Here is a 16,641-nt window from a genome sequence, read left to right as displayed (position 1 = left end):
TGCCATAGTAGTTACTGGCACAGAAGAGAACTACTTTGTGTGTTGATGTGGTCCTTGTAAAGAGTAAGAATGCTGTCACTTACAGTGAAATTAGCTAATGGCTTAAGTGGGCTGGCACATTTTACAATGCTGCATGAATCAATCAATCAATCAATCTATCAGGGCTTTATATAGTGCAGCTACTCACCTTTAAGGGTCTCAAGGCGCTGCATGATGTAGTGGGTGGGATTAAAATATGAATGACAGAACAACAGACCGTTGGATGAAGACCACTGGCTGAATGCCCCTAAAAGTAAATGGTTTATTTTTTTGCAAAACAGACCAAACTTAGTTTTCCTTTTCCTGCATTGTCTTCGTACCACGCCGTCTGCCAGTACGACGAGCAGCAATAAGACCGCCTTTGTGTCCAGCTGGGGCATCTCTCCTGATGGTTGAAGGGTTACCATTATGTTGGTGGTTATCACCACCAAAGGGATGTTCAACAGGGTTCATAGCCACACCACGGACACGTAGCCTTGTTTTTATGGTAAGCACGGCCTGCCTTTGGGATTGGTTTATCAATTCGACCACTACCAGTAACAACACCAACAATAACTCCGTTTGCAGAGGTGACAACCTTCTTAGAACCTGAGGAAGGTTAACCCGTGTTTTCTTAGTACCAGGATTGTGAGAGATTACTGTAGCATAGTTTCCAGAAGCACGGGCCAGCTTGCCATCATCACCTGGCCTCTCTTCAACTCAGCATATGATGGTTCCTCCAGGCATGGTCCAACGGGGAGGACATTGGCGATATTTAACTGGGCTTTCTTGCCACACTAGAGAAACTGTGCAGTGTGAATACCCTCAGCAGCAATAAATAGTTCAGTTGTGTTCTTGAAGTGGTAAGGATCTCGGAATGCTACCTTTGCCAAGGGGCGCTACGACCAGGATCGCGCACAATTGCCTTTACAATGACCATGATGTAGCCATGTCTCTCCACAGCCCTGAGCTCGGCTGGGCCCTTCCTGTGTTTCACATGAGCCTTGAAGAAGGACCCCGCGCCTTTTCGCTGACCCCTGATCACTCGCCCCATGGTGCTCTGGGCTGGGCTGTCCCTAAAAGTAAAGTATGCATATAATTTTAATAAAATCAAAGGTCTTTGCTAATGGTAGACCTAAAAAATACAGAGAATATAACAGACCCTCCATTGTCATCAACAGCCGGCACTCTACTATTCAGGTTGTATATAAGTTTCAGCAATCAAAATCATTTTATGAATAGCTCTTGCTTGCGGAAAACTAGGCAGGTCATTAGTCAGATTACCTAACTCATGCAAATTCTCCGCGAGCTTTACATCAGTCCCCACCCGCGCCATACCAGCTGCCCCCGTCACTGACCCCGCAGGGACATCGATGCGCCATCCATTAAAACTTGAAGCACTAGCATTCTTATGCAAGAGTAGGCCTCATAGTGATCCCTTTTTTTGGTCTCTGAAGCACACCCAGAATGCATTGCTGAAAAGACAGATCTGTATCAGATTCCCCACAGCTCCCCTTCGCCAGGCCGTTCATTCCTCAAAACATTTCCTTTCTTAGAGTTGATCGTTTTTCATTCAGTATGTCTTTTTCCCATTTAGAAAAAATAAATTATTTTAAAAAATCCATGCCCTCCTGTCTTCTCACTGCCTTCCACATTTTTATGCAGCATTCGCCTGTGTTAGAGAATGCTGCTATTTTTCTGTATTTGTGTATGTTTTTTAAATTGTTGAGAAGGCAACATTTTGAAACTGTATGAAACACCAGAATAAAATAAGATACAACTATATTCATTAAAATTGGGACATTTCGAGGCACTTGGGTTCGTGTTCGCTCTATGCACCACAATGAATTAATCCAAACGCCGTTTCATTCGGGTGCATCAGCCGCAGGTCTGTTCCTTAGGGCCACCGGCCCAGGAGCCCGTGACCCGGTCCAGCGTTCAGCACCCTGTCGGTGAGAGCCGGCCCAGCCGGCCTGGGGCGACAGATTTCTCTACCGAGTAACACAGATCTGCAGCTGCCCCTGGTCACGTCTCATGGAAGTTGTTTTTGTCATTAACGTGTGTGTTTTTTGTCTACTAAGGATTACACGGTGGCCTCTGAGTGTATTCTTCAGGGCAGCGCGCTCGACTGACAGTTGTGTAGGAAAGAGTAGCCCCGAGGCCGCTTCTGAGAGTCAGGGTCAGCCAGGGCTCCTGAAAAACCCGTTCTAAAGACATCCCTCACGGCGACAGCGTGCCCCGTCCTGTCAAGGAATCCCTGTCCCTGTAAGTTTGAATCCTCTGTCTGTGGAAACAGTCCCCAGCTCCCTGTCAGTTAAACTCCTTTGCCCCTGAACCAAAAAGCCGCTGGGCCAACTTCTCTCCTCAGACTTTGGCCCCTCTTCTGGCCTCTCTCTACCTTTCCACTCATTTCATGCCTCCACCCTTGGCTCTTAGTCTCTTTTCTCATACCCATACCTCCACCTGTGTTTGTTTGTTCCCTCTTCTGGCCTCTACCTTTCCACTCATTCCAGGCCTCCACTCTTGGCCCCCAGTCTCTTTTTGAGCATCTACCTCTCCATCCATAGCCATGCCTCCACCTGTGTTTGTTCTCTCTTCTGGCCTCTACCTTTCCACTCATTCCATGCCTCCACCTTTGGCCCCCAGTCTCTTTTCGACCACCTACCTCTCCATCCATAGCCATGCCTCCACCTGTGTTTGTTTGTTCCCTCTTCTGGCCTCTACCTTTCCACTCATTCCATGCCTCCACCCTTGGCCCCCAGTCTCTTTTCGACCACCTACCTCTCCATCCATAGCCATGCCTCCACCCTTGTTTGTTTGGTCCCTCTTCTGGCCTCTAGCTTTGCATTCATCCTATGTCTCCATCCTTAGCACTTGCTCCATCGTCAGGACTCTACCTTTCCACCCATCTCCATGCCTCAACCCTTGTCTGTCGTTCCCTTTACTAGCCTCTATCTTTCTCACCCATTTTACACCTCCACCTTTGGTCCTGCTTCTAGCCTCTACCTTTCCTTCCACCTTCATGCATCCACCCTTGGTCAGGGCACATCTTCTAGCCTCTATTTTTCCACCCATTTTGTGACTCCACCCTTGGCCCTTGGTCCTTCCTCTAGCCTCTAGCTTTCCTTCAATCTACATGAAACCACCCTTGGTCTTGGCACATCTTCTGGCATCTATCTTTCCAACCATCCCAACCCTCCACCCTTGGTCCTATGTCCTACTTATTCCCTTTTACTTTCCTCCCACCCCATGCCACTACCTTTGATACGTTCCTTGTGTGGCCTCTGTCCATTCACCCTCTCTTTGCCCTACCCTTCTTTATTGGTGCCACTTGTATCCTCTGCCTCCTGGTATGTCCCTCTGCCCTCTTGTTATTCCTGGTGCCATCCCCCCACTTGCCGTGTCTTCTTCCACCTCAACCCACAATCACCAGTGCCTAGCTGGTTTACTGTAGGACAGCTGGCCTTTTACCAGAGCCGCGTGGCAAAGCGCTAGGACCTGAAGCTCCCCCAGGTGCTTCATTCCCTCTAGGCGACATGCTCCTTGTCCTACCGCTGGTAAACAGTTCCCCATCTTGTCCCTGTGTCCTTATTGTGGCCAGTCTCCATGTCCCCCTTGACCCTCTGTCTCTTTCTCTGTGTGCCTTTGGTACTAATACCACTGTGGCATGCACCTATTGCACTTTGCCCTACCTCCCTCCCCGTTTGACTTGTCCTTCTTTCTCATCGCATCCTTGATTCTCTGTGACATTCATTTATTCTGCTCTTCCACTTGCCAGTACCCTCTTCTCTTGGTCCCAGTGTTTCACCTATGGCCCTTATCCCTCCCCATACCTCACACCCCTGCCATCCCCTGCCAAGTCTGTTTCCTGCCCCCATGCCCACAATCCTCCTGACACCAGCCGGGCTATACGCCTGCTAGGGTAATGTGTCATGGACTCTGCCATGTAGCAACCTTCCATGGGGTCGTCTTGGGCAAACCATGTCACATCAAAAAATCACATTACTATCACAAGTCACAACATACAAATATAATATCTGAGTGTGCCATACTATTGTATCTCAGCATACCATGCCATACCATACCATACCATACCATACCATACCATACCATACCATACCATACCATACCATACCATTGTAGGAAGCTGGCTCTGTATAAACTAAACCACAGTAAGGTATAGTGTGCAGAGAGTACAGTGGATCCTCAGAGGACATTACAGAGGCTAAAGCAGGTAATACCTGTCTCTCTTTTGTGGTAGTGTGGGCGAGCAGTTAGGCTTATCAGAGGGTTGTGTTAAGCATTTGTTGTACACACAGTCAAGAAAGGAGGCACACACTCAATGACTAACTTCAAGTCCAATGCTTGTATAACAATAATACTTTGTTACTTGTATTTTAGAACCAAGAAGAACTCAGTTGCAAGTCAGTACCAGTTTAAAAATAGCAATACTTTCAGGTTCAGTAAGAGTGTGCTGCAAATAGCAATAGTAATACATTACAGTAGTATTAGAGATACTTTGTGGTGGCAATCAACAATAGCAATAGTTAGCAATGTAGAAAATAGACAATGCAAATAGCATGAAATACAATGTAATCCTATGGAAGAAAAACAGTTATGCACATTAACAGGTAAGTATATGACTTACAATCCCAGTCTTCAGGGGTTTGGATCAACACAGGGCAAGGTTCAAGTGAACACCAAATCTGTACCACCAGCGGCACAGGGGCGTCAGGTGCAGAAGTCAAAGGTGGTGCCCGAAGCCCAATGTTAGTCTACAGAGACTGGGGGTGATTGGAGACGCACAGTTTGCAGGTAAGTACTGGCAGTTTCAGGGCACAGGTCTCAGGGGTTTAAGCAACTACAGGGGGGGCCACAAGGCAGCACCCAGCATACACCACCAGTGGCACATGGGGAGCAGGGTGCAGGGTGCAAAGACAGGGTCGGGTGCCCAATACAAGTGAATGGGGAAACTCTGTTTCACAAAGAGGCTGCAGGCTCAGACCCGGAGGCTGGACAAAGGTGACCAGCAAATGGACAAGTGAATGGGAAAACTCTGTTTCACAAAGAGGCTGTAGGCTCGGACCAGGAGACTGGACAAAGGTGACGAGTAATTGGGCCTGTAAGTTGAGATATCGGTGGACGCTAGGGCACTGTCGGCTCAGATCCCCAAGGTCGGGAGGCTGAGGATGCAGAGGTGCCTTTAGAAGTTGAGAAATCTTCACTGGAGCCGGTTGCAGTTGGGGGTACCCTTCAGATTGAGGCTGCAAGTGTCTCTGTGGAGTACAGGAGAGGTCAGCCACCAATGGATTCGAGGTCAGGATCGCTGGTAAGACTTCACTAGACCGGTGAGCCACTCAGACTTGGGCTGTGGGCGTCGGGTTCAGAGTGGAGAGGACTTGCGGTTCCAGAAGGTAAGAGAGTCCTTGGTGTTGTTTTCTTTGTGGACAGGGCCATTGTCCTCTGGAGTTCTTGGTCTTTAGGGAAGACAGGCAGTTCTCCCAGGGTTTTGGTGGTCACTGGGCCTGCAGGACGAGTCACTTCTTTGAGCAGGTTTCTTCGAGGGCTGTAAACAGGCCTGTAGGGCTGGGTCCAAGCCGTCTGGAGTCTTCACTGCTGCACATCTCTTCGGTCCTTCTTCTTCTTTAGGTTGCCAGGAATCTGAGGATCAAGGTTCGGGGATGACCCTAAATACTCAATTTAGGGGCGTTAAAGGTACAGGCAGGGAGTATCCAATGGCTACTTACCTCTAGGGTGACTACACCTTTGTATGTCCCTCCCTCTTGGGAAGAGGCATCCACTAATCCTATTGGTTAAATCCTTCCATCCAACATGGAGGATTTTCTAAGGAGGTGGTCACTTCAGATCGGGACACCTTAGTGGTGGTCTTGACCGAGAGGGGACACACCTCTCTTGCTTACTAATTTTCCCATTGACCTTGCTGCCAAAAAAGGGGCTTGGTCGGGGGTGGGCATCTCCACTAGCTGGACAGGCCCTAGCTAGCATAACAAAGGGCAGGAAGCTTTTGAGGGTCACCGCCCTAAATGCTGTTCCTGCTTGGGTGTAGGTGAGAACACCTTCACCACAAGCAGGCTTAGTTTCTGACCAACGAGAGCACAGGGCTCCCACCTCAGGGGTCAAAAACATGTCTGAAAGAGGCAGGCTGGTGCAGACCAGTCAGCTGCACACCAGAGTTGGTCGTTTTTCAAGGGGCATCTCTAAGATGCCCTCTGAGTGCAGTTTATCTTAAATACAACACTGGCATCAGTGTGTGTTTAATATGCTGAGACGTTTAATATTAAACTTCCTAGCATTCAGAAAAGTCATCAAGGAGCTGTTGAGTTTGTAATGACAAACTCCCAGCCCATGTACTCAATATGGCTTCACTGCACTTATAATGTCTGAGAATGGACTTAGCCACTGTAGTGGCAGATTGCTAATGCAGCTATGTCCTCTGCTGTGTTATAGTGCGCCCTGCCTTAGGGCTGCAAGGCCTGCTAAAGGGGTGACTTACTTATGCCAAAGACAGTGTTTTGTAAGCATGGTAAACAGGGATGCGTGCAATGTCAACTCTTCAGTTTTAGCTGCACCAAAACACACAATCTGCAACGGCAGTGTGTATGTGTTTGATGAGGGGTCTCTGAGGGTGGCAAAATACATGTTGAAGTGTGAAAAGGGGTCTTATTTACAAGGCAGCGTTAAGCCACGTTAAGTGGCTTAACGCCACTTTATAAATAAGGAGAACAGGATATCGCCACCAAAACGACACTAAAAGTGGTGTTCTCGTGGTGGTATCCCCTTGTAAATAAGCCCCAGAGTGTGATGAGCAGATTGCATACAACAGCACTGTTACTGCAACATTACTAGATAACACATGCTGCGACTAGTTTTCACCGTTTCAAAATAAATTAGTACCCTTGAATATGGTAATATTAAAGGGTATGTCTTGCATGGTATGGTAGAACGCATGATACTGTGATGAATTAAGATGCCAACTGTGTCACTGTTCCACTCACAGACAACAGAAAAAAAGGTACTTCCCACAAATGCAGAATTCATTTTAAAGAAGAATAAAGAAGTAAAATATATTCTTATTCTCAAAACACAGGTCTGAGAGTCAGGACTGTCTTGCTGCCGAGGGCCAGCTGGGAAGTATGAACAGATATGTGGAGGACTCTGCAGGTGTCCAACTTCCCTTCTTAAAGAGTGTTAGAACCCTTTTCAGAGGGCCACAGGGCACGCAGGGGCTGCTGGGTCCAACCGCGAGGGTTGAGGCCTTTTACTCCTGATGCCCCACGGCCCGACCTGCTATGGATCCTGAGCAACTGGGCCAGTCCCCCATCTGCACTTGACTCTTGGTGGTAGCTGATTCGTGAATACGACTCATAACTCAAAGAGCACACAGCAGTGTCAATAAACCAATGCCCAGTTGAACACTTATTTTTATATTGAAAATAAGTATTTTTATTTCTAACTACGCATTCAAAGAAATCTTACAACATGGATAAAAAACAATACATTTTCCCTTGGGGTCAGGGCTCTAGTGTTTTACTGTCAAATCCATGTCCCTCTTGCTCTTCGTAACAAGGCCGGGGTATTCCTCATTTACTGGGGGCCACATTCAGGGAATGCTCACTAGTAAGTATAAACTAAAGAGTGTAATCAAACTCTTAGAAATAGTGAAAAGTGTCCTTGTGCAGCAGTGCTCTTAGCAGTGAGTCTCCCGGGGTGGAATAAGCACACTCTTACACACTCCGGCAGCGAGGCAGCAGGCAGAGTCTCAGCGGGTATCCCATCCACGATGTGGGCACTCGCAAGGCTCCAGTCCTGTGTGGAGAGTTGGCTGCATGCAGAAGGCATGCACCACCCGACATGCACAGGCTCTCCTTTGAGCTTACGGAGTCAGCTCGAGCAGCGATAGGAGGTGCTCTGGTGCTCCGCCTTCATGGTAAGTTCTGTATTCCCCAACAGGATTCCGATGCTCCAAGCTGGAATCCCAGTCATGTGGTGATGCGCTCATGGTGTTCTCTTCAGTTTCCGGGGAAACTTAGATGCAATCCTCAATGCTACCTTATGACCTACAGGCCTCACGACTTTACAGTTTTTGGGTGGCATATTGATCCTCCACAGCACTCTTGATAACGGCAGCCCCTCTTGGCATAATGGGTTGCAGGAACACTACCAAACAATGCAACGGCGCTCACAGCATAGTATTCTGTACGACGGCGGCCCATCCTGGCATACGGGGTCACCGCTATGGTTCCGCACAGGCTTTGCCCCTTATTATCTGGCAGTATCTTCCACAGTGGCCCTTCATGGCATATGGGGTTGCCTCAATGAGGTTGCACAGGCTTTTACTCTTCCCTTGCGGAATTCAGCTCACAGCTACCTTCACGGTGGTTCTCCCCTGACTTGAATCTGCACACGGGCAGCAACCCAATTGGTGGAGCATCTGTCTCCTTACACCTTGTGCCGGGAGTCCAATCGACAGGCCTCCCCAGTGGAACTTGCTCCCTCTAATGCTCTCCTCTTTATCACAGGGCACACTGGTTTTGGCAAGCAGGCAGGCATAGGAGCTCTAGGCTCCAGAGCATGTGCTCTTGGTTTCCCTGGGTAATGTTCCCTCATCCAGCAGTGAGATTAGAAGACCTTGATCCCCAGTCCTGGTCACAGGCAGGACTCTTGCATATCTTTTCCTCCTCACAAAACCTGTCTGGCTGCTTAGCAAAGTACAAATTTTGAGGGCCATTTCTAGATACCAAGGGGGTCATTAGGATGGTGGGCGGATCACCACCGCCGGCACGGGCGGTGGCGATCCGCCCGCCATCCCAACCCGATTTACCCCTGCCATATTATGATGGCGGGGTGTACCTCAGCAGACACAAAGTGCGACTGCCGCTTTTCCGCCGGTCGGCAATCGTTCCGAGCGCTGGCCAGGCAGATTTGGGCCTCAATATGGTGGTGGTGCCTTGCAGGCACCGCCATCCATATTAGGATTCAGGTTGTCACAGGTCTTTCCATGGCGGCTTTGCCACCATGGAAAGGCTGGCGGGGAATTTCTTTGGGGGCCCGTTGCGGGCCCCCAGGAGGTCAGTGGGCTGGGAGGCTGCACTTGTGGGGTACCTATGCTACCCCCCTACATTGCCATGCACAAGATGGCAGGCACCGCGTGGTGCCTGCCAGGTTGTGCATGGCAATGCACAACAAGGCACGTTGGCATTGCAGCGGGTGCTGCTTACAGCAGCACCCGCCTCAATGTCAAATATGCGGTATGCGACTGCCAGGGTGGTGGTCGCATCCTAATTAGCGGTACAGGACTGCCGCACGTATGGTGGCCGGTCCCAGCACCGCAAGGATGGCGGGCATCCTAATCAGCCCCTAAATGTGATTTAGGGTCTGAGTCTTTGAAGTATTATGTTGGGTTTCTGCTTCTTTTGAAGTACATACTTCTCCTCTCCCTCTTCCTCTTGAAAGGCCATCTGTCACAACAGGAGGGACTCCTTTCTGAGATGTGTCCAGGCCACTTCCTTGTGATCTCTCACTGAATCATACTGATATGTACATGGGAAGCTTCGCTCTCCCTCCTTCAGCGTGTCCCACCCAGCTCACAGGAATGCAGCAATATGCTAATCTCTCTGGGAAATTTTTCTACCTCCTCATGTCTTAAACAGGCTGGCCTGAGCTTCACGAAATGGAACCTATGTAATGTACCATTAGAGGCACACTTGCACTCAGTGTATGGACACAGCACACACATTGTCCAGTACTGTTACCTCCATATATTGTGTCACTCCAGCCACACATACATTCAGCACACCCATTCAGACTGAGTGTATTGCTCACTACTGTAGCAGTTCTGTATTGCGCCATGGTGTGCCACTTGCAAGCACACACTGCAATCACAAATGTTATTATACTTCTTGCAGGCACACATACACCCAAGGCATGAACTCACATGCACTTTGCTGCACTACATCTCTCATATAATGTACTTCTCGCATGCATACATACACTACGTGTATGTACTCACCATGCAGGCACTGCATAGCACTGTTATATCCCTGTACTGTACCCTTCCCAGACACACAAACAACCAGTGCAGAGTCAGCCTTCCTGCACTGGGCAGCACTTTACATCTAACTGATGTAGGCCAAGGGGCGAGTTAATTACAGAGCAGCGGAAATGTAAAAAGTGAGTGAGCGGCTTCACTCCAGTACACAGATTGAAAAGGACCTGTTCACTTCTGCTGATCACTACACAGTATTTTGCCACCACTGCGCTTGTGCTGCTTAACTCCTGGTGAAGTCAGTAACCTACCTCCACTATGAGGGTAGCATTTTCCAAACAAATTGCAATCTGTGAGACAGGCCTATGTCATTGTGCACATGCATGATTTGTGTTTGCCTATGACAAGGGATCCAGACAACAGTACAGTTGAGCACTCAGGGCAGGAGTACATGTCCATTACCGTGCAGACGACTTTGTGTCCCAACAAACCTGTATAAAGAAAGTGGGATTTTTAAAACTGTTGCCCTGATCTCCTACTCCACCTCACACCCTCTACCCAATACCAGAACAACTTCTCAACAGGGGACCTCTGGTGATTCTAATTTTTTCCCTTACCCAGCATATATTTTGACTTTTAAAGTCTGTTAATCAAAAAATAAACATGCAGGTTGATCTTCTTGAAAAGCATAAATTTCTTGGAAACTTAGCATAGTTTACCACATTTTATCTCTGAGCACTCACCGCCACAATGGTCGAACTGTGTTCTTGCTTAAGGGATGGCTAAGCTACCTGTGTTTTTGGAAAAGACTGCATGGTAAATGAAGAATAAAATGGGCTAAAAATAAAACGTAATCAAAGAACAGATTGAAAAAGGATAGAAAATGGATGTTCTAAAAGAGTGTTAAAATCTCATTATTTGTTCTTGGAAAACGCTTTGCACCATACTTATTGTCTAAAATGACTACTATTTACAGAACCTTCTATATATCACTTATTCCACCACCTTCGCCGTCATACAGCTACACTTCCTAGACTCTATCCCTGTTATCCCATCAGCCAACCTTTCTTACTCTCACAAGTCATTAAACCTCTTGCTCTCTCCTCTAATTCTCTCCTAGGCATTGCAACTCTTTTCAGTCACTCCCTCATATGTGATACCTACCACAGTGCTTAACATCTGCAGTGGTGCTGCTAATCCCCCTGAACAAATACCCCTGATACTGGATGCTCCCTTTAAGTAGCATCCAGTATCTCCACCCCCTTTTTACAATAAAATATTGGGCCGCCAATCCCATCAATCTGTCTTTTAGGCACTCCACTTTACAAACAGTGCTCACTGTGCTCACACATGTTAGCAATGTTATCACAGCAGACAGCCTATCACAATCAACATTCTTCTAGTCTCCTTGATATTTCCCATGTGTTTCAAGAATGGTCACCTTACCTCACTTCATATGCCTTATCAGCTCTGCCATCAACTGGTTTTCTTCCTATCTCACAGATTGATCTATTTGAGTTATCTGGGACTCCAAGTCATCCTCGCCTACTGCTCTACTAGTTTGCATCCTTCGAGGCTCAGTCCTGGGTCCACTGTTATTTTTACATTATTCCCCTTAATGACATTATATCATCTGATTTCTCATAACTCGTCTACATTTATGGCACATAAATAATTTTTTCTTTCTCACCATCTACATCCCTCCCATAGTCTAAGCGAATTGTTTTACAGCCGTCTGACATTGGATAGCACTATGGTGACTCATGACAAATTCTGCACAGGCAGTGGCATAACTGGCTTCCTGCAAAGCCATCTTTAAAAGAAGAAGCCAGACAAGAGGACTTCATTTTCCATCATCCATCTATACCGAAAGTGACATCACAACATTTCCAATCATCCAGCCAGATGTGAAGTTAAATCACAGGTTTCCCATCAAAACTGTCTTTAAAAAAAGAAGCCAGACAAGGTAACTCTACATCCCATTGTCCAGTTGCACGTGGAGTGGCACCACTTTTCCCACCAAAATCATGTTTAAACCAGAAGCCAGACAAGAAGTATTCATTCTACATCACCCATCTGCACAGGAAGTAACATCACTGTATTTCCCATTACCCATCTGCAGAAGATATAACATCACTTCCTGCCTTCTCTTTACTTCAAATGAACTCCTTATGGTATTCCCCCACCCATGTGTCACCAGTGAAAGAAGGACACAGACGAGGGCATTGCCTGTTTGGGCCACTTAGGCCAGTAATGGTATTGGGCCAGAACCACTGTTCCGGTGAAACCTACAAAGTAAGCTATAAGCAGGTACCTCACCCAGTTCCCCATACAGCCAATTGCTAAAATCACACCTAGAACTAAACGACACAAACACTTAGCAGCCTCACAACACATAGACCCAAACTCATACACATCCCACTAACTAGCACACACAACCCTAACTACAGAACACATATTCCAATTCACGCTCATTTACGCTTGCTCTACAGTACTCCATGCCTAAGATATCACGGACCTCTTCACCTACCTCAAGCTTGACGTCTTCATCACAGAAACATGGTTCACCCCCACATCCTCTACATTCTAGACCTCTTTCTTCCCACAGGCTACAGCATTCATTGTATTGACTGCTCACACAAGAAAGGACAGGAGGAGGTTTGTCTGCCATCCATAAGTCCTCCTGGTCGTTCACCCAAGCAAGCAACAGTCAACTTCATAGAGCTACTGACATGCCACTTCCCATTCTCTGCAACTCAGACCTCCACCTTCCATCACAACAATCAGACTTCGGGGCCGAACAAGGACTTCATTGATAAATTCTCATATCTCCTTGCCATCGTATCCATTCAAATCACCCATACCAGCCACTTGGGTGATTTCAACCTCCTGCACAAAACAAGCTAAAAAAAAACCAGACACCCTCCTCAACCTCATCAGCTCATTCAGCGTAATACAGCACATCACCCAGCCAACAGTCCAAAGGTCACATCCTTAAACTCGTCTTTTCAACATTACCAAAAGTTCAATGCAGACTACTCATACCTTATGTCCCTACTCAGCATCATAGTAATAACCATGGTCAACCCAAAAGAGAAGACCAAACCTTCAGGACCTTCAAATGCGTCTTCTTCGACAACCTAATGCATAAACTCATCGCTAGCCCAGCCAACTCCATGTCTGATGCCAATACCTTTCTAAACAATTTCAATGCTTTTTAGGAAAACTATGGGAAGATTCAGGTTCCAAGGAAAACACACAAGTGCAAGCAAAATCCTTCAGCATCCTGATACTCTAGAAACCTCACTGCTTATAAATGCTCCATCCACAAACCGGGAAAAAATGGAATTAAAAGAGAACAACTGAAGTCCTTCCCTGCAATACACATACGGTTCATCACATCAGCCAAAACAAAGTACTATACCAGCATTATCAAGGAAGACACCAACAGAAGCAGAGCAATTTTCAAAACAGTCAAGCACTGCATCAACCCCCTGCATGACTCTACTATCTCACACTCCACAGACAGGTGGATTGCCACCAACCTCTTCTTCAGAGAGAAAATGAAAAAATACCCGTCATCTCCTACTGCACCCACCTCTTACTCATAGAATCCCAAAATAGTCATCCCTCAAGGTCTCGACTCTCATTGATCTCGCCTACATGCTCAACTCCCTCTGAGATATTTTCTAAGAAAATGATGTCTTACCTTAGCCCTTCCTCAAAGTTCTCTATGGAGAAACTCTCTCACCCATACTCACCATTGTTAAAGCCTTCATCACTCAAGATATCTCCCCAGAAGATCACAAACAGGGCAGATCCTCTCTCACCTAAAGAAACTTCCATTAGACCATGATGACCTCACCAACTACCAGTCTATCACTCAACTCAACCTCAGCAGCAAAGTTATTGAAAAAGCAGTCTTTGCTCAACTCTTATCAAGAGCGGGTCTTCTTGGTGATGCTTGAAGACTCTTCTTAGCAAGTAGGAAAGGTCTACTATTCCAAGAGGCATTGCCAGACACCAGATTGAACTGCAACCCTAGTTTTGTTCTAGAAAATAATAACCAGCAATAAGGAAAAACCTTCCAGCCGTTCAGGCCAAGCATCAAGGTGAGAGCAGGAATACAAACAGGAACTGGAGAAGTTGGAAAATCCACAGAGTCCAGTGAGCTAGCAATGACAAAGTAATGGTGACGTAACTGGACTCAAAATGGACTCCCCTTTTACAGTGCAAGGCAGGATGTGATGTAATCCGGAAATGGTTCGCCATTTTGGATTGGGAAATAAAAAATATAAATAATACTCAAAACAATCAGCAGTAAATGTAAGAAGGTGTCATATTAAATACAATCTGTGAGTTCATATATGTTGTATTAGTAATATTTCTCCTGCATGCAGCATCATAGGCAAGCCTGCATCCAGAAGGAATCCCTCCACAATCCCTTGCACACAGCTCGAATGGCCGAGCCGCATTATGAACGGAATACAAGATGGCAGCGGATAGCACTGTGACCAAATATCATGACGAGGCAGGAAACCACACAGGGCACATACGCTGAGGAAGTCCGTGCCTGGGTGTGGCAGAGGTGGGGTTCTGGGGAAGGAGATGCCACCACAGAACCCATGCTCGGCTGTGACAGCAAATCGGTAAGAGAAAAAGGCCTTAGAACGCCAAGATCACATCAGTGTAATTCATTGGACTCATGATTACCAATCTGGCTTCAGATCAAGCTGAAATATGGAGACTGTTACCTACCACATCATAGACAACACCCTTCTGATCACAGATGAAGATGAGCCCTGCCTCCTGATATTGCTGGACTTCTCAGCTGTGCTGCACACAATCAACCAGACAATCCCCATCTGACCACCTACAATATGGAATGGGATTCACTAGCAATGTCCTTCACTGGTTCTCCTTCTACCTTTGCAATTGATGCCAGATTGTTCTCATGGGCACCTCCAGTTCCCAAAAGATCCTTATCACCTGCAGAAACCCTAGCATTTCATACCGCTTCCTATCATCTTCAACCTCTACGTGAAGCCCATTGAGGCTCCACTCACAGACCCCAGCATCAAGATCCACCAATATTGAATGATACCCTACACTTCCAACACTGGTTGCACCTCATTCAGACTTGGAAGTCCAGATCCTACTTGAAGCTTAAACCAACCAAGACAGAATTTCTGTTATTTGCCCGAAACAACAAGCAAGAAATAGTACAAACCTAGCACAATTACATCAACTTTAAGATCTTCAAACTTCAACTTTCATCGAATGCCAAGCCACTTTGAGTCACATCAAACACACACATCTGTCAAAAAAAGAATGACCTTGTTTCAGCTCTCTCTTCTAATGAAACTGAAACTGTTTCTTCCATAAAGCAACTTCAAAACTGCTGTTAAAGCCCTTGTAACCTTACACCTGGATGGTGGTAACGGCCCTGTTGTACAGCCTCTCAGACCTCCACAATGGCACCTCTTTAGGGCATCCTATGTGCCGCAGAATATTTCATCCAAGGCTGGAAGAAATATAATCACATCCCTCTCATCCTGATGGAACTTTATTGGCTCTCCTTGCTGACCTGCACCATCTTCAAACACAGCTGCTTCACTTCCAGCACCCCTGCTTATCTTGTGAACAAACTCATCATCTATGGTGGCTCTTGTCATATCCACAACCAGGCTACCAGCTGACTGAAGAATAAGAAGAGTAAAAAATAAAAACACACAGCAGCAGACCTACTCAATCTGTGCACCCAGGATCTGGAACAATATCCCCAATCCATCAGGACCACCACAAAGCTGCTCCAATTCACAAAATAGTTGGAGACACATCTCTTTAAAAAACTACGACATCACTGCGGGAACAACTCAATAATCAGCTCCTACTTCTATCATTCGTTGACTGTATGCTTGACTTGACCCTGTACAGCACTCCACTGCCTTGTTGGCTAGGTACACTCTATACAAATACCACACATACATACTGCCACTAATGGTCAACACCAATTACTGAATATATGCAGCATCTGACCCTTCCTCTCATTGTACACAGCCAAATCACTGATCAACTATGTTGTGCTAAGTAAACTAGATTAATACAACAGCCTCCTTGTACACCTTCCCAGTTATTCCTGTGCCCCACAGGACAGGGTCATAAACCTCTCCACCACTTTCCAGCTTCTCCGGGCACAACCCACGTCTTCCCATCCCCAGCAGGCAGGCAGACTCCCTGCAAAAACAGAGGCCTTTACCTGCTCCTAACAATTGTATTTATAGATCTTTATGGCTTATCAGCTGATTACCTATAACCACACTTTTCCATTAAAGCCCCACCTGCAACCTATGGTCTGACACCTAGATTTTTCAGGCAGCGCCCAAACCTCCTCGTGCTTTATCAATATTGTGCTCCTTCTACCCGCTCTGCACCCTCCAGTGGAATTCTCTTTCACCAGCAGATAAGGCCTATCCTTCTAGCCAGGGTTTCAGATCTGACCAGAAGTAGCATTTTCTGATTCTGGAAGGCAAAGATTATTTCTGAATTCTCTCACCCCTCACACAGCTGTTCAGACTCACAAGCAGCATGTATGATTCGCATCACACACTCGAAAC

At 46.8% G+C, this 16,641-nt stretch overlaps 1 pseudogene; it reads right to left on the bottom strand.

Annotated features, from left to right (window-relative positions):
• Positions 1 to 327: 327 nt before the first annotated feature.
• Positions 328 to 1,084, bottom strand: LOC146809413 (large ribosomal subunit protein uL2 pseudogene; annotated as a pseudogene).
• Between the last annotated feature and the right edge of the window lie 15,557 nt (positions 1,085 to 16,641).

This window comes from Triturus cristatus, chromosome 7, assembly GCF_964204655.1.
Source record: "Triturus cristatus chromosome 7, aTriCri1.1, whole genome shotgun sequence".
Classification (NCBI taxonomy): domain Eukaryota; kingdom Metazoa; phylum Chordata; class Amphibia; order Caudata; family Salamandridae; genus Triturus; species Triturus cristatus.
Note: the sequence above shows the minus strand (reverse complement) of the source record. Positions and strands in the feature narration are given on the sequence as shown.